At 34.0% G+C, this 18,376-nt stretch overlaps 1 protein-coding gene across 40 annotated transcripts in view; it reads right to left on the bottom strand.

Annotated features, from left to right (window-relative positions):
• LOC129397991 (protein eyes shut homolog) overlaps nt 1-18,376 on the bottom strand; it is a 565,331-nt gene that overhangs the window by 230,867 nt on the left and 316,088 nt on the right. For 11 of the 40 annotated variants that reach the window (XM_063605348.1, XM_063605349.1, XM_063605353.1 and 8 more), the window contains one exon: nt 14,022-14,162. The exons of the other annotated variants lie outside the window; for them this stretch is intronic. The gene's annotated coding sequence lies outside the window, so the exon portion shown is untranslated. The remainder of the gene's footprint in view (nt 1-14,021; nt 14,163-18,376) is intronic. 40 annotated transcript variants of the gene reach the window in all.

Consider the following 18,376-nt stretch of genomic DNA (forward strand, 5'->3'; position numbering starts at 1 on the left):
GTCAGTACATAGTTTTATAGGTATATACCCAATTATTTATTTATTTTGGATACTATTACAAATGGTATTATTTTTCCTTTAAATATTAGTTGTTCATTGCTGTTACAGGGGAAAGCAGTTGACTTTGTATACAGTATTAAATTTTATCCTGGACCCATGCTATACTGACTTATTTAAGGCAATTTTTAATATTTGGGAATACAGACCATTTTATGTCTTTCTTATTAGTCTGCATATATTTTCATGCTTTTATTTTCTAATTGCACTAGCTAGAATTTCCTAGTGTTGAATAGCAGTGATGAGAGGACATTCTTGCCTTGTTCCAGACCTTTGGAGGAAAGTATCCATTTTTCTACACGAATTAGCATAACTGTAGGATTTTACAGATGTTCTTTACTAAATTGCTGTTTTTCTCCTCTATTTTTGGCTTTCTGAGAGTTTTCATCCAGATTAGTTGTTAAATTTTGTAAAATATTTTTTCTGTGTCAGTTCATATAATTATAAAATATTTTTCCTTTAGAGTATCGATATGGTAGATTACAATGATTAATTTTAAAATGGAGACCTAACTTTGCACTGTGGAATAAATTACTGTTTATTTATTTCTATAATAAATAAAAAATTTATTATTCTTTTTACTTATTGTTGGATTCAAGTTTAAATATTTGTTGAGAATGTTGTGTCTATGTTCATGAGAGTTATTAGTCTATAGTTTTCCTTTATTTTAATACATTGGTCTACTTTTGGAATTAGGGTAATGTTAGCCTCAGGAAATGACTTAGGAAGTGTTCCATCTGCTTCTATTTTACTGGAAGAGGTTATTTAGAATTGGCATCATTTCTTCCTTTCACAGTTGATAGAATTTACCAGTGAATTAATCTGAGGTGATTTATTTTATGAAAGAGTATTAGTTATTGATTCAATTTCTTTAATATATGGAGGCCTATTCAGATGATCTTTTCTTACATGAGTATTGATAGTTTGTGTCATTCAATAAATTTGTCTATTTTATCAACATTTTCAAATATTGAGACAGAAAATTGTTTTTAGTATCCTTTTATATATCCTCTTAATGCCCATAGGAACAATAATGGCAATCCCTGTTTGATTTATTATATTAATAACTTGTGTCCTCTCTCTCTTTTCTCCCTTGATTAGCCTGACTAGAGTCTTTACCAATTTTATTAATATTTTCAAATAATAACTTTTGTATTAGTTTATTTTCTTTATTGTTTTTCTATTTTTAATCTTACTGAGGTCTGTTCTAATTTTAATTATTTCTCTTCTTTTGCTTAGTTTGGCTGTTATTTCTCTAGCTTCTTAAAGTAGAAGCTTAAGTTATTGATTATAGATTTTACTTTCTAATATATGCATTTAATGTTATACGTTTGTCTCTGTGCACTGCTTTTTCTGGATCTCACATGATTTGACCAGTTATAGTTTCATTTTCATTTAGTTCAAAATATTTTTTAAGTTTCTCTTCAGACTTCTTTGACCAATGTGTTATTCAAAGTACACTGTTAAATTTCAAATAATTTGACATTTCTTCAACTATCTTTCTTTTACTGAATCCTACTTTTATTCCACTGTGGCATGGGGATATATGTTTTATGATTTCATTTTGTCTTCATGTGCTCAGGTGTGTTTTATGGTCTAGAATGTGTGCTATCTTGCTAAATGTTCTACACAGTCTCAAAAGAATTCCTCCTGCTGTTGGACAGAGTACTCTATAATTGCCAATTATATCAAGCTGTATTATAGTGCTGATTGGTCAAGCATATCTTTATGAGGTTTCTGCCTGCTTGGCTTATCAGTTACAAATAGGGGTATTTAATGTATCCAACCATAATGGTGGGTTTTCTCTTATTCCTGTCTGTTTTATCACTTGTCTAATATATTTTGGCATAACGTTGCTAGGTGCATGCACATATAGGATTGTTATGTCTGTTTGCAGAATTGATTCCCTGAAGACTGCTTTATCTGAAATTACTTGAGCTACTGAAGATTTCTTTTGATTAGTGGGAGCATAATATATCTTTTCTCGTCTCTTTTAACCTACCTGAGTCTTTATATTTAAAGTGTTTCTTGTAAATAGATTATAGGTGGGTCTTGTTTATTTGTTTTTCTCCACTCTGATAAGCAATTTTTTTGTAACTGTATTTCATTGATTTCCATATTCCTCTTTTTCTATGTGCTCTGGTTTTAGTTGGGTACTTTACATGATTATTTTTATCTTCTCTCTTAGAGCACCAATTACACTTCTTTTAATTATTGTATTGATTGTCCTGAGGTTTACAATATCCTTCCTTCCTTTCTTTCTTTTTTTTTTTTTTTTTTTTTTTTTTTTGGCAGAGTCTTGCTGTTGCCAAGGCTAAAGTGCAATAGTTTGGTCATAGCTCACTGTAACCTTGATCTCCTCGACTCAAGGAATCCTCTGCCTCAGCCTCCCGAGTAGCTGGGTCTACCAGCACATGTCACCAGAGCAGACTATGAATTTTTTTTTTTTTTTGAGACAAAATCTTGCTATGTTGCCCAGGTCTTGAACTCCTGCCTTCAAATGATTCTCTTACCTCAGCTTCACAAAGTGCTGGGATTACAGGCATGAGCCATCACACCCAGTCACAATATCCTTTTTTAACTAATTTACTTTGATTTTTAAATAACAGTATTCTGCTTCATGTGTAGCACCTGTACCCTATAACAGAGTATTCCTAATTTATCTATCCTGATCTTTCTGACATGACTGTTATTTCACCTATCCATAGGCTACAATCACCCAATATATGGTTATCAGGTTATCATTATTACTTTGAAGTTATTTCTATAACTATTAATAAGGAAAAGAAGGCATTTTATTTTATCTTTACTTATTCCTTCTCTGTCTTCCTTTCCTCATGTAGATCTGAGTTTCTGACCTATATTATTTCACTCTCCCTTTTTCAATATTGTTTGCATGACATGTCTGCCTTCATTAAAATCTCTCAGATTTTGTTAGTCTGAGAAAGTTTTTACTTCTTCACTTTTAAAGTATCATTTTACTAGGTATAGAATTCTAGGTTAGTGGGCTTTTTCTCTTGAAAGGTGTATCATTGCACTCTTCTCATTTGTATAGTTTCTGATAAGAGGTGGGCTGTAATTCTGATCCTTGTTCCTGTATAGAAAAAGTGTTTTTTTAATCCCTCTGGCTTTATTTAAGATTTTTCCTTTGTCTTTCATTTTCTGCAGTTTGCATATGACATGCCTAGAGAAATTTTTTTGTTTGTTTTGTTTTTATCTTTATAACTTATTTAGCTTAGTGTTCTCTCAACTTCCAGGACATGAGAATCATTTGTCACTCATTTTGGAAAGTTTTCAGCCATTATTTTTTCAAATATTTTTTCAGCTCTGTTCTCTTTCTTCTCCTTCTAATATTACAATAACACATAATACACTTTTTGAAATTGTCCCACAGTACTTAGATACTCTGCTGTGATTTTATTTTATTTTATTTTTTCCTCTTTGAGTTTTAGTTTGGGAAATTTCTGTTGAAATATTTTCAAGCCCACTGATCTTTCCTTAGCTTTCTACCTATGTCCATTCTCTAATGAACCTATCAATGGTGTTTATTTCTATTATGGTATTTTTTATTTCAAGCATTTTCTTTCAGTTCTTTCTTAGAGTCTCCATCTCCCTGTTTACTCATTTGTTCTTGCATTCTGTCTTCCTTTTTTATTAGATCTCTTAACATATTATTCATAGTTATTTTAAATTATCTATGTGGTATTTACAACATCCTCGTGATGTATGAATTTGGTTCTGATGATTACTTTGTCTCTTCAGATTATTCTTTCTTTCCTTTAGGTATGCCTTGCAAATTTTTGTTGAAATTCAAGCATACTGTATCGGGTAATAGGAACTGAGATGAATAGGCCTCTAATGTGGAGATCTCTGTCAATGTGGTTGGGCTTTGGCTTTATTTAGAGTTTGCTATACCTAACGGTGCCTAAGACTTGATTTCAAATTCCTTTAGTGTCTGGTTTTGTTGTCCCTTTTGCTTTGGACTTTCCTAAGTACTCATCTACAGAGAATGTCTATGATTTGCAGCTTTCAACTATTGTCTTTTATGGTATTGAGGTTCTGTTGGTTTGATGGTAACGTATAAGAGAGGGAAATGATATAATCTATGATCTATGGTCTATGATCCTCCAGTTAAATCTCAGTCTTTTCTTGGGTCTGTGTCTCTAGCCTGTAGCCTTAAGAAATGTTTCTTCTGCCGGGAGTGGTGGCTCACACCTGTAATCCCAGCACTTTGAGAGGCCTAGATGGGCAGATCACGAGGTCAGGAGATCGAGACCATCCTGGCTAACATGGCGAAACCCCATCTCTACTAAAAAATACAAAAAATTAGCTGGGCATGGTGGCGGGCGCCTGTAGTCCCAGCTAGTCAGGAGGCTGAGGCAGGAGAATGATGTGAACCCAGGAGGCAGAGCCGAGATCACGCCACTGCACTCCACCCTGGGTGACAGAGCAAGACTCCGTCTCAAAAAAAAAAAAAAAAAAAAAAAAAGAAATGTTTCTTCTTATATGAATTTCCCATTTTCATTGAGATAGAAAGTATACAGGGGGCTAGAGTATGATAAATGCCCTTGCTAACAGTCCTGGCATGACTCTGGCCAAACTCTTCCCCACTGGAGAGTAGGCCTTTGTTAGAAAGAAGATCTGGGTTCATTTAAAAAGGATAACTCTTCCCTCCCCACTCCCTGGATCCCACAGAATCATTCTCAGATCTTTACAGTGAGAGCGTGGAGAAAAATCCTGGAGGAAAAGCCTCTGAAAGTGTGGGGACCTACCTAAGACTGCAGTGTAGCCCCAGGGAGATTCTCCCTCACACGAATCACATGAATACACAAAGTGTATTTTGTTAGATGACTCAGGACCCAGAGGTATCCAATGAGTAAATTGGAGATGAAAATAAACATAACATAAGAGTAGTAACATACTATAAACAGAAAGAACATTCATCTTCCTTTCGTTGATTGGATGACAGAAGAATGCCAGAAAGGAAGCAGAGCCTCTGCAGGAGCTACAGACTGACAGATCGTAACAGATTCTCCTTAGAGAATTTAAGATGGTTAATGTGGAATCTAGAAAATTTAAGATGGTTGGTGTAGAATTCTAGCTTTTCTCTAAGATTTTTTTCATCATAAATGGTTTATATTACACATTCCCATCAGCAGTTTTTGAGGGTTCCAATTACTCTGTATCATCTCCAATACTTGGTATGGGTGGTCTTTTTAACTTTTTAACTATTTTAACTAAACTAAAATATTTTATTGTGGTTTAATTTAGTTATCAATTATGTCAAACATCTTTTTAATCCTTGTTTGCCACCTTCATATCTTCTTTGGTAAAATAACTGTTCAAACATATTGCCTACTGTTATTTGGGTTTTTTGTTTTTGTATTACTGAGTGTTTAGAGTGCTTTAAACATTCTAGATGAAAACTCTATGCTAGACATATGACTTGCAAATATTTCCTAACAATCTGTGGATTAAATTTTCATTTTCTGATGAAGTAGCTCTTAAGATTTTCATTTGATAATGTCCAATTAATAATTTTTCTCAGTGCTTTCAAACTTAAATGTAAACCTCCTGTCAATATGGTGAAATACAGCAAGCAATTCCTTTCTGTTTACTTGTTTGTTTCCCCACTGTAGACTCCCACCTTGGAATGCTGCAATGTGAAGTGACTTCTTCTAGATGTTAACTCAGCTGTACTTCTGAAACCTCCTATCAGCGTCAATCTGCCTATTACTATTGCCTCACTTCTCTGTTGGATCCTTGTTTCCTGGACCACACATATTATTGTTATAATCTCTCTTTTTGCTGGAGAAAATTTTCTTTTTTTTTTCTTTTTTTTATTATTATTATACTTTAAGTTTTAGGGTACATGTGCACAATGTGCAGGTTAGTTACATATGTATACATGTGCCATGCTGGTGTGCTGCACCCACTAACTCGCCATCTAGCATTAGGTATATCTCCCAATGCTATCCCTCCCCCCTCCCCCCACCCCACAACAGTCCCCAGAGTGTGATGTTCCCCTTCATGAGTCCATGTGTTCTCATTGTTCATTTCCCACCTATGAGTGAGAATATGCGGTGTTTGGTTTTTTGTTCTTGCGATAGTTTACTGAGAATGATGATTTCCAATTTCATCCATGTCCCTACAAAGGACATGAACTCATCATTTTTTATGGCTGCATAGTATTCCATGGTGTATATGTGCCATATTTTCTTAATCCAGTCTATCATTGTTGGACATTTGGGAAAATTTTCCAATAGGTCTCTCAGCAAGGTGAAATGGGATATGCATTTTTAAAACTTCAAATATCCCAAAAATATCATTTGATTCACACTTTTGATTAATATTTTTTGACTGAAGTAGAGTGCTGGGTTGAAGATCATTTTCCTGTAGGAAAGGTATTTCTTCATCTCTTCCAGTTTCTTTGATGTAAAAGTCCATTATTCTTCTTACTTCAAATCCTTTGATTATGACCTTATTTTTGGTATGTTTTTCTCCCACGAATCCTTATCTCTATTGTTAAAAAATTTTCAGTGATTAAGACTTGAAGTATGTCAGTTTTCATTCATTTAGATGTATCAAAATAAGGCATGTATGTGTGTTGTTGTTAATTTAGAAATTTGTTATTTAGTTCTAAAATAGTATTACTCAAGGCAATTATTTCATTCAATGGTTTCTTATTCCATTGGTAAATATGGTGCAATGTTTGATGATGCACATAATATTCTCTGTCTGCCTCTTGCTCTTTTTGAGGCTGAACTTCAAAAGCATTCTTTGACTGTACTTAAAACACTTTAAGGCGAGGGTTAATTTGTGAAGAATTTGTGAATAGGAGTTACTTTCTCACCAATTCCTTAAGGATATATTTGTTTTTAAATTTTACCTACAGAGATTCCAATTCCATTCTCACAGTCATGCAATAAAATTGACAAACAGTAACTAGACTATTTTATTTTCTTGCAATAAGAATACATTATACATGACATTACTTAAAAGAGCTGTAGGAAAATAGCACACCTGCTGCTTTTCCCACTAATGGTATATGCTTTTCATCTACTAGGGAGAAATTACTCTTTAAAGAGTATGTAAATAATTCTATTTTAAACCAGAGAAAATTATTAATTAACACTATTAACTTCTTAATACAAATGCATTCGGTGTGTGTGTGTGCGCGTGAGAGAGAGAGAGAGAAAAGAGAGATCTAGAGAGATGGAATTGTAGCATGTATTCAGAATATTTTTACAAGACGAAAGTCTATCAGAACTCCTAAAGTATAGAAATTAGATTTAAATACTCACCTATCTAGGACCTAAGGTTAACAACCTAACCTTCTCTTTGCTTACTTCATCTCCCATCTACATGCTTCTACATATGCTTTATCACACAGTCTTATAGGCAAACTGCTTATAATATGATGTGTATTGTGGAATCCACCTGCCCTAACCTAGATTAGGTAAATTTTTTTAATTGTTATTCCAGTCTTCCCAGGTAGGTACTATTTTTTTCCAATTTATGGATTAGCAAAATTGATGTCAAAAAGATCCAATAACTCAGGACAGGCGAGGTGACTCATGCCTATAATCTCAGCATTTTGGTAGGCTAAGACAGGGGGCTCACTTGACGTCAGAAGTTCAAGACCAGCCTGGTCAACATGGCAAAAAGTCATCTCTACTAAAAATACAGAAACTAGCCGGGTGTGATGGCACACACTCCTATAATCTCAGCTACTTGAGAGGCTGAGGCAAGAGAATCACTTGAACCTGGGAGGCGGAGGTTGCAGTGAGCCGAGATTATGCCACTGCACTCCAGCCTGGGTGATGCAGCAAGACTCTGTCTCAGAAAAAAAAAAAAAAAAAAAAAAAAAATCACATGACTCATCTAAAATCATATAAATTGTATATGTTAAATTGAAATTGAGGATTCAAAACCTAGTGGCTAACTCTTAATATGTTGATCACCTTCAGGTTACCATTTCTGTGAAATTTTCCCCTACCTTTCCGGCACACTTAGACATTACTACCGGCAGTTACTCATACGCCTTACAGATCGTCTTAGTATAAAAATTACATTGTAGGCTGGGCACGGTGGCTCATGCCTGGAATCCCATCACTTTGGGAGGCCAAGGCAGGCGGTTCACGAGGTCAGGAGATCAAGACCATCCTGATTAACACGGTGAAACCCCATCTCCACTAAAAATACAAAAAATTAGCCTGGCGTGGCAAGCGCCTGTAGTCCCAGCTACTCAGGAGGCTGAGGCAGGAGAATGGCATGAACCCAGGAGGTGGAGCTTGAAGTGAGCCGAGATCGCGCCACTGCACTCCATCCAGCCTGGGCGACAGAGCAAGACTCCATCTCAAAAAAAACAAACAAAAAAAATTACATTGTAAGGTAATTTTAATTATAAAAATGCTTCTTCACAAATGTAAAAGAACAGAAATTATAACAAACTGTCTCTCAGACCACAGTGCAATCAAACTAGAACTCACGATTAAGAAACTCATTCAAAACCGCTCAACTAAATGGAAACTGAACAACCTGCTCCTGAATGACTACTGGGCACATAACGAAATGAAGGCAGAAATAAAGATGTTCTTTGAAACCAACGAGAACAAAGACACAACATAATCTCTGGGACACATTCAAAGCAGTGTGTAGAGGGAAATTTATAGCACCAAATGCCCACAAGAGAAAGCAGGAAAGATCCAAAATTGACACCCTAACATCACAATTAAAAGAACTAGAAAAGCAAGAGTAAACACATTCAAAAGCTAGCAGAAGGCAAGAAGTAACTAAAATCAGAGCAGAACTGAAGGAAACAGAGACACAAAAAACCCTTCAAAAAATTAATGAATCCAGGAGCTGGTTTTTTGAAAGGATCAACAAAATTGATAGACCGCTAGCAAGACTAATAAAGAAGAAAAGAGAGAAGAATCAAATAGATGCAATAAAAAAGGATAAAGGGGATATCACCACCGATCCCACAGAAATACAAACTACCATCAGAGAATACTACACACAACTCTATGCAAATAAACTAGAAAATCTAGAAGAAATGGATAAATTCCTCCACACATACACCATCCCAAGACTAAACCAGGAAGAAGCTGAATCTCTGAATAGACCAATAACAGGCTCTGAAATTGTGGCAATAATCAATAGCTTACCAACCAAAAAGAGTCCAGGACCAGATGGATTCACAGCCGAATTCTACCAGAGGTACAAGGAGGAACTGGCACCATTCCTTCTGAAACTTTTCCAATCAATAGAAAAAGAGGGAATCCTCCCTAACTCATTTTATGAGGCCAGCATCATCCCGATACCAAAGCCAGGCAGAGACACAACAAAAAAAGAGAATTTTAGACCAATATCCTTGATGAACATTGATGCAAAAGTCCTCAATAAAATACTGGCAAACCGAATCCAGCAGCACATCAAAAAGCTTATCCACCATGATCAAGTGGGCTTCATCCCTGGGATGCAAGGCTGGTTCAATATACTCAAATCAATAAATGTAATCCAGCATATAAACAGAACCAAAGACAAAAACCACATGATTATCTCAATAGATGCAGAAAAGGCCTTTGACAAAATTCAACAACCCTTCATGCTAAAAACTCTCAATAAATGAGGTATTGATGGGATGTATCTCAAAATAATAAGAGCTATCTATGAAAAACCCACAGCCAATATCATACTGAATGGGCAAAAGCTGGAAGCATTCCCTTTGAAAACTGGCACAAGACAGGGATGCCCTCTCTCACCACTCCTATTCAACATAGTGTTGGAAGTTCTGCCTAGGGCAATTAGGCAGGAGAAGGAAATCAAGGGTATTCAATTCGGAAAAGAGGAAGTCAAATTGTCCGTGCTTGCAGATGACATGATTGTATATCTAGAAAAGCCCATGTCTCAGCCCAAAATCTCCTTAAGCTGATAAGCAACTTCAGCAAAGTCTCAGGATACAAAATCAATGTACAAAAATCACAAGCATTCTTATACACCAATAACAACAGACAAACAGAGAGCCAAATCATGAGTGAACTCCCATTCACAATTCCTTCAAAGAGAATAAAATACCTAGGAATCCAACTTACAAGGGACGTGAAGGACCTCTTCAAGGAGAACTACAAACCACTGCTCAATGAAATAAAAGAGGATACAAAGAAATGGAAGAACATTCCATGTTTATGGGTAGGAAGAATCAATATCGTGAAAATGGCCACACTGCCCAAGGTAATTTATAGATTCAATGCCATCCCCATCAAACTACCAATGACTTTCTTCACAGAACTGGAAAAAACTGCTTTAAAGTTCATATGGAACCAAAAAAGAGCTTGCATTGCCAAGTCAATCCTAAGCCAAAAGAACAAAGCTGGAGGCATCACGCTACTTGACTGCAAACCATACTACAAGCCTACAGTAACCAAAACAGCATGGTACTGGTACCAAAACAGAGATATAGATTAATGGAACAGAACAGAGCCCTCAGAAATAACGCCGCATATCTACAACTATCTGATCTTTGACAAACCTGAGAAAAACAAGCAATGGGGAAAGGATTCCCTATTTAATAAATGGTGCTGGGAAAACTGGCTAGCCATATGTAGAAAGCTGAAACTGGATCCCTTCCTTACACCTTATACAAAAATTAATTCAAGATGGATTAAAGACTTAAACGATAGACCTAAAACCATAAAAACCCTAGAAGAAAACCTAGGCATTACCATTCAGGACATAGGCATGGGCAAGGACTTCATGTCTAAAACACCAAAACCAATGGCAACAAAAGCCAAAATTGACAAATGGGATCTAACTAAGCTAAAGAGCTTCTGCGCAGCAAAAGAAACTACCATCAGAGTGAACAGGCAACCTACAAAATGGGAGAAAATTTTCACAACCTACTCATCTGACAAAGGGCTAATATCCAGAATCTACAATGAACTCAAACAAATTTACAAGAAAAAAACAAACAACCCCATCAAAAAGTGGGCAAAGGACATGAACAGACACTTCTCAAAAGAAGACATTTTTGCAGCCACCAGACATATGAAAAAAATGCTTATCATCACTGGTCATCAGAGAAATGCAAATCAAAACCACAATGAGATACTATCTCATACCAGTTAGAATGGCAATCATTAAAAAGTCAGGAAACAACAGGTGCTGGAGAGTATGTGGAAAAATAGGAATACTTTTATACTGTTGGTGGGACTGTAAACTAGTTCAACCATTGTGGAAGTCGGTGTGGTGATACCTCGGGGATCTAGAACTGGAAATACCATTTGACCCAGCCATCCCATTACTGGGTATATACCCAAAGGACTATAAATCATGCTGCTATAAAGACACATGCACATGTATGTTTATTGTGACACTATTCACAATAGCAAAGACTTGGAACCAATCTAAACGTCCAACAATGATAGACTGGATTAAGAAAATGTAGCACATATACACCATGGAATAGTATGCAGCCATAAAAAATGATGAGTTCATGTCCTTTGTAGTGACATGGATGAAACTGGAAATCATCATTCTCAGTAAAGTATCACAAGGACAAAAAACCAAACACCACATGTTCTCACTCATAGGTGGGAATTGAACAATGAGAACACACGGACACAGGAAGGGGAACATCACACTCTGGGGACTGTTGTGGGGTGGGGGGAGGGGGGAGGGAAAGCATTAGGAGATATACCTAATGCTAAATGACGAGTTAATGGGTGCAGCACACCAGCATGGCACATGTATACATATGTAACTAACCTGCACATTGTGCACATGTACCCTAAAACTTAAAGTAAAATAATAAAATAAAATAAAATAAAATGCTTCTTCAATATACTAAAGTTCTTTAGGGAAATATTATATATGTAATCCACATCCCCTAGGCACATATTAAGACTGAAAAATATTTATAGTATAGCTAAATAAGGGAAGAAAATGAATGAAAAAGAAAAGAAGGAAGGAAAGAAATAAGAAAGGTATAAAGCATAAGGATGCTGAAACCATTAAAAGAGAACATATATATTAAAATAATTCTGGCACATAGCAGGTTTTCAGTTAATTTTTGTATAATGTGACAAATTAGTTCCCTGCCCATGTATATGAATAAATCTTTTATTTATATACTTGCATGTTCTATATGTGAAAGCCAATATTTCTCATGGAAATCTGTCTACTTCTAAGCATTTAGGCCTGTGGCTAGACAAAGACCACTGCTAATCCTCACAGCTATTTAGGTACTTTTAATGATGATAGGTTTAAAGTCCCTACAAATGTGAATTTAATAATGAAAGGAGAAATTATGACATGTAAACAACTTTCAGAAGTCTTGTTTAGGATTAGGACTGACAAGACATAGTAGAAGCATGAATGGTAGTTTATGTTTCAGGAGAAAATATAGGGAAATAGACAAATAGATATTTCAGTATAGAGTGAGATAATTTCTTAAAGATGTCAGGGCAAGAGTTACAATTTTATTAAGGGCTTAATCTGCATCAGGCCCAATGATAAGTGTTTTGTATGTTTTATTCTTTTAATCTACAGTCTTTGAAATTAGTACAAATATTTACATCCATTTTACATGAGGATGTACAAAGGCACAAGGATGCCTGGTATTACTAACTCCTCTTTTCTCCAAAATTCTCTAAAAATTGTCCTCAAAAAATTTTTCTCAAAGAGAATACAATGCAAAAGGAAGAAGAGTTTATGAGAAAACAAATTAGATTCTACTCTAGATTCTGACACTTCCTAGTCAGAGAATACAATCTCTTACTGGGAACAAAAGAGTTTCAAGTTAACACACACTTTTCAACTATAACACTGTATGATGTTGTTATTTTTCCTTTAAAATGATAATAAAAAATACTATGTGGATAATAGCTCTATTATTTATAGTGCTCTCAATGTCTATTACATGAACTTATTTATCCATTTGCAAATAATTCTTAGCCTCAGTTTCCTTAGCTATAACATGATATTAATGAAAAATATACCTGCTCTTGGAACATGGAAATTGGATTTATACCAAAGCAACTACTGCGTGTGGAAGGGCTGTAAATCTAAGGATATTATATTATTTTATTTTCCATTATAAACCTAGGATATATTTTATACCTCATATTTTAATAGCTTATTTTCTGTCCCATTTTTTAAATAAAAATAATTGTCTGTAACAAAAGTATTTTGGAATCTGTTTTTTTCAAAAAAAAAAAAAAAAGAAAGAAAACAAAAGCCCAAACCTTAAACCAGTTTCTTTGAATAACTAAAATCAATCTTCTTACTCTACCTGAATTCATCACTCAAAAATCTTTAACAATGAATTAATCTGCCTTTACATCCAAGCTAATAAAATTACAGTTGAAGCAATACTTATGTATTATGTAAAGTGAGGTTACGGGTAAATAAACTATTTTAAAATGATGCTGTAATTACATCCTCATTAGGTCTATGTTTAGGCAAGTCATTTTGGGCTTTTTATCAACTTATCTGTGCTAAATAAAACTAACATTTTAAAGTAAAATAAATAAAATTTACATTTGGAAATTAACATTTAAGAATAGTAGTATGAAATTACAGTTTAATTATTTCAACCAAGTAAAGGTAAGTACAGGCATACATGACACCAATGACAGATTATTACCATTGTTGCGAATTACAGATATTAATCATTAAAGGGAATAAAAAAATTCAAGAATATACAAGTTTGCACGTGTAAGTTTGAGGCAGGATAGTAAAAATTCAACTCCAAACACGTTCTATGTGTAAGAGTTTCCAGTGATTTGGAAGTGGTTCCTGCACTCAACAATCTTGATGTTTAGATAGAAAAAATAAACAAAAAGCTAAGGATAATAAAAATAATTAACAACATGATTCTTAATAGACACTCTTCCTTTAACAAGCTTAACATATATACATTATCTAAATCTCACAACAGCTTTAAGAGGTAACATTATTACCTCTATTTGATAAATGAAGAAACTGAGTCTCAGAAAAGTAATGTTCCCAACGTCTTACAGCTGGTATTTGGCAGAATCCAAACTTATATCCAAGCATTCTGTTATCAGTGCCTGAGTCCTTAATTACTGTCCTAGAGTAGACTAAATTGAAAGAAAAATTTTACTTCTATAAAATTAACAAACATATTATGAAAAATCTGGAGCATTACCCATATCTTATAAAAATTATGGTTTTCACCTCCAACTTTCCACCTTCATCTCTTCTCCAAAAAGGGCAGGCAATACATCTCAGTTTTTGTATTTGTATTTCACTAGTACAACAAGTTGGCAAACACAAGGTAAATGTTCAATAATATATTAAAGTGTCACAGGATTCCATGAACATTAAAGAAGGAAATAGACATTTTGAAATATGTATGTTCTATATTTAGTGAACACATTATCTAATCAAGAAGGTAAGATTTATTTTATTTATTTTCTTTAGGTCATGCAAAATTGTGGTATCATCTTAAAATTAGAATATAAACCCCATGAGGGCAAAAGCTATTGTCTTTTCTTGTTCATTGCTATAAATATAGCAATATGTGTGTATTAGTCGGTTCTCACACTGCTAATAAAGACATACCCAAGACTCGGTAATTTATAAAGGAAAGAGGTTTAATGGACTCACAGTTCTGCAGGGCTGGGGAGGCCTCACAATCATGGCAGAAGGCAAAGGTGTAGCAAAATCAGGTCTTGCACTCGCCTTTATACAACATCAGATCTGGGAGACTTACTATCATGAGAACAGCATGAGAAAGACCCGCCCCCATGATTCAATTACCTCCCACCAGGTCTCTCCCATGACACGTGGAAATTATGGGAGCTACAATTCAAGGTGAGATTTAGGTGGGGACATAGCCAAACCATATAAATGTGTAATGCCCATGTCAGAAAAACAAATTGTGAAATTCTTTGAAATGAAGAAAAATGATTCTTGTGTGTTCTATCAAGCACATCCTTCTGGGATATCCCTCTCTTTCATTGTGTTTGAGTTGTTTTACAATTCGGTAAATTGTAGCATACTATTAATAATGCTAATAATGCTTGGTCGTTGACATGCAATTTGTGTCCAATGGAGATACAATTGATTATTGGATTGTGGATATTTATCAATTTTGCATCTATTTGTACATTCAATTCAATATACATTGTTGCCTCTGTGTGTGTTTGTGTGTGTGTGTGTGTGTGTGTGTGGCGGTGGTGGTGGCAAATTAAACTTTAAATGAGTTTGAACATTGTGCTAGTTTCCTCTTCAATTCATGAGTTAAATTAAACTTTTATCATGTATTGATATTTAAGAGTTATGATTTTACCTTAAACATTATTTTTAACATCTAAATTAGTAAACAAAGGCATACCAAATACTAGATAACTAATAAATATATGTATATTAATCTATAAAGGTTAATATAAATTAATAATAGAATACTAAATTAATAATTGAATTAATGAGTGAATAAGATATTTTTTATGAAATTACACAATTAATTGTTACGGTCTCTATTAGTCTGCATTCATTGTTATAATATTCTTGGCCAGGTGACTGAGAACACTTGCAAAAACTGTAGTAACTATATATATATATATATATTTTTTTTTTTTTTTTTTTTTTTTTTGAGATAAGGTCCTGCTCTGTCACCCAGGCTGGAGTGTAGTGGAGTGCTCACAGTTCACTGCAGCCTCAACCTCCCACGGCTTAGGTGATCCTCCCACCTCAACCTCCTGACTAGCTAGGATTACAGGCACATGCCATCACACTTGGCTAATTTTTGTATTTTTTTTTTTTTGTAGAGATGAGGTTTCACCATGTTGCCTAGGAATCAATACTTTTCTAAACCATGTATGGATTTTCACTCTTTATAGATTAATTTTACTCTTTATAGATTCACCCTTTAAGTTTACTATGCATATTAGATTAACTTTTCAAATATGTACAACATATTTCATGTATTTCAGTAGTACTTGATACACATCACCCCCTCTGGCTATCCAAAATAAAATAATTGTGTTATATAGAAAATGTGTACTTGCAAAAGAATTCCATTATCATTTGAAAACTCAGAAAGCATACGGGGCCAATACTTCTGAATTTGGCCACTGTACTTTTTGATATCAGATAAGATACAGAAATAATTTATATATGATAAAAAGAAACTCAATTTGATTTCCACAAAATTTATAGTTCTAGACATTTAAAAATGTGTTTATTTTTAATGAGTGTAACAAGGATATTGCTAAGATAACAAGACATATGTTGAACTGGCTAATTTTCTTCAAGATGTAATGAGCCCTCTTGGGAAGTAGGCCTTGTGCTGGACACTAAGGAAATTTGAAGTTATAATGTCCAAGTTTTCATAATATAGTGCAGAATATGGAAACATGAGAAGTAAAAATGTTACACAATATGTGTTATTGCAGAGGTACAATTATATATACACATATATATCATTTATATAACAGTCTATTCCTGATATGTATATATATGTGTGTATATATGTATATACATATATCAGAGGAATATAATGTATACATATATACATATATGTATATATCAGGAATAGACTAGAATAAGGATTGACTGATAATTGTGAGTTACTGTTATGTCTACCCTATTTACAGGGTCTCTAAGCAAGACCAGTGTCTTTGTCTGCAATGTTTCTTCTACCTTCTTTTTTATTAACAACATAAATCATGGATTTTACAGAGTGAGAATTTCATTGGACGAAGGGTAGTCCAATTTTAGTGCTTGATTGCATATTTCTTTGCAATTGGAGAGGCAATTAAAAATTAAGAGTAACAATCATCTTCTCAAAATCCTAAATTTGAGGACAAATATGAAATTATGACTGCTGATGGACTAGGCTCACATGTTCCAATTTGCTGTTTGCAAGGCTGACACCAAAAAATTATTACAATTTCTATCATTCTGAACAAGTTTATATGGATGCATTTGCTGCAATTAAGATAAAAATATAGTTTGTTCAGGCTTATCTTATCAATTTTTATTCTCACATAATTAGACGCTGAGTAAAACTTTTGTTTTAGAGATGTAGAAATCATGACAGAGAATGACCATCTGCTCAACATATATACGTGTTGTATCAAATCACTGCAGTACTTAAGTACAGAGGCTCTGGAGTCAAAATCCCTGGGGGAAGAAATCTGGGTGTGTTTGCTTTCTACCTTTCTTACACTGAATAAATTACTGAACACAGTTTCCCCATCAGTGAAAAGAAGGTAATGCTTGTTCTTATCTCAAAAAATCATGTGAGGACTAAATTATATAAATCATAAAAGTATTTTTGAGAACTCAGACCTTCCAAATAGAAAGTTAGTAAATTTATTACTTTAATGAAATAGTATATGCGTGAAGAAATCCAATAATCAGGTTTTGTTAAAAAACCCCTCTATCCCATATCTTAGTCTAACTTACATAGCCGAACATACCTGACAGTTCATATCAAAAAATCTACAGTAAGAAAATTTTGACAATTTGAATAAGGTTTCTTATGGAATTAGGTCTCATTATTTTGGAAGAAAGTAATTTGTTTGATTGGCTATATTTAAAGTATTCATTTCTTCTAATCTTGTTTTATCACACTTAGCAGAGTTACAGAAGATTTTAAATGTAATTTTTTTATTAATGCCACTCCGTGTTAAGGGTCCTCAAATTATGAAGGGCAGAGATTCTAATATCTCCTACTCATCAAAATATTCTCAGTGTCTCGTAGGGTTCTTGGTATATAACGGATGTTTTAAAAATATTTTATTTGATTAATAGTCAACAATGTAAGTGAATAAATGATAATTTAATTCATTTTTGCTCATAAATAATTTTATTGTTCAGAGTTTGAGGAATTTTACCTTCAAATTTCCTGTGGGTCTCTTCTTACAAAAAATCACTTTTAACATTTATAACAATTCTATCAAATCATGGTGACATGTTATACTTTCCTCAGCACTTGCAAAAATATTTAGTATTTCTAAAAAAATACTCTGATGTAAATCTATTACATAAGCTTTAGATTTCATTCTACTTGAATTATTTATCTAAGGTATATAGAGTAATTATTCTGGTAAATTGAAAATAAGATTCTATATATTCTGATCTCTGAAATGAATTATATATTCCTCTGTAATAGTATAACATAGTTTTTATAGCTGTAAATTAAATGAGAAATTAGTGGGCCAGCACAGTGGTTCATGCCTGTAATCCCAGCACTTTGGGAGGCTGAGGCCAGAGGATCACTTGAAAACAGTGGCTCAAGATCAGCCTGGGTAATGAAGTGAGACACTGCCTGCACATTAAAAAT

Source organism: Pan paniscus, chromosome 5 (genome assembly GCF_029289425.2).
Source record: "Pan paniscus chromosome 5, NHGRI_mPanPan1-v2.0_pri, whole genome shotgun sequence".
Classification (NCBI taxonomy): domain Eukaryota; kingdom Metazoa; phylum Chordata; class Mammalia; order Primates; family Hominidae; genus Pan; species Pan paniscus.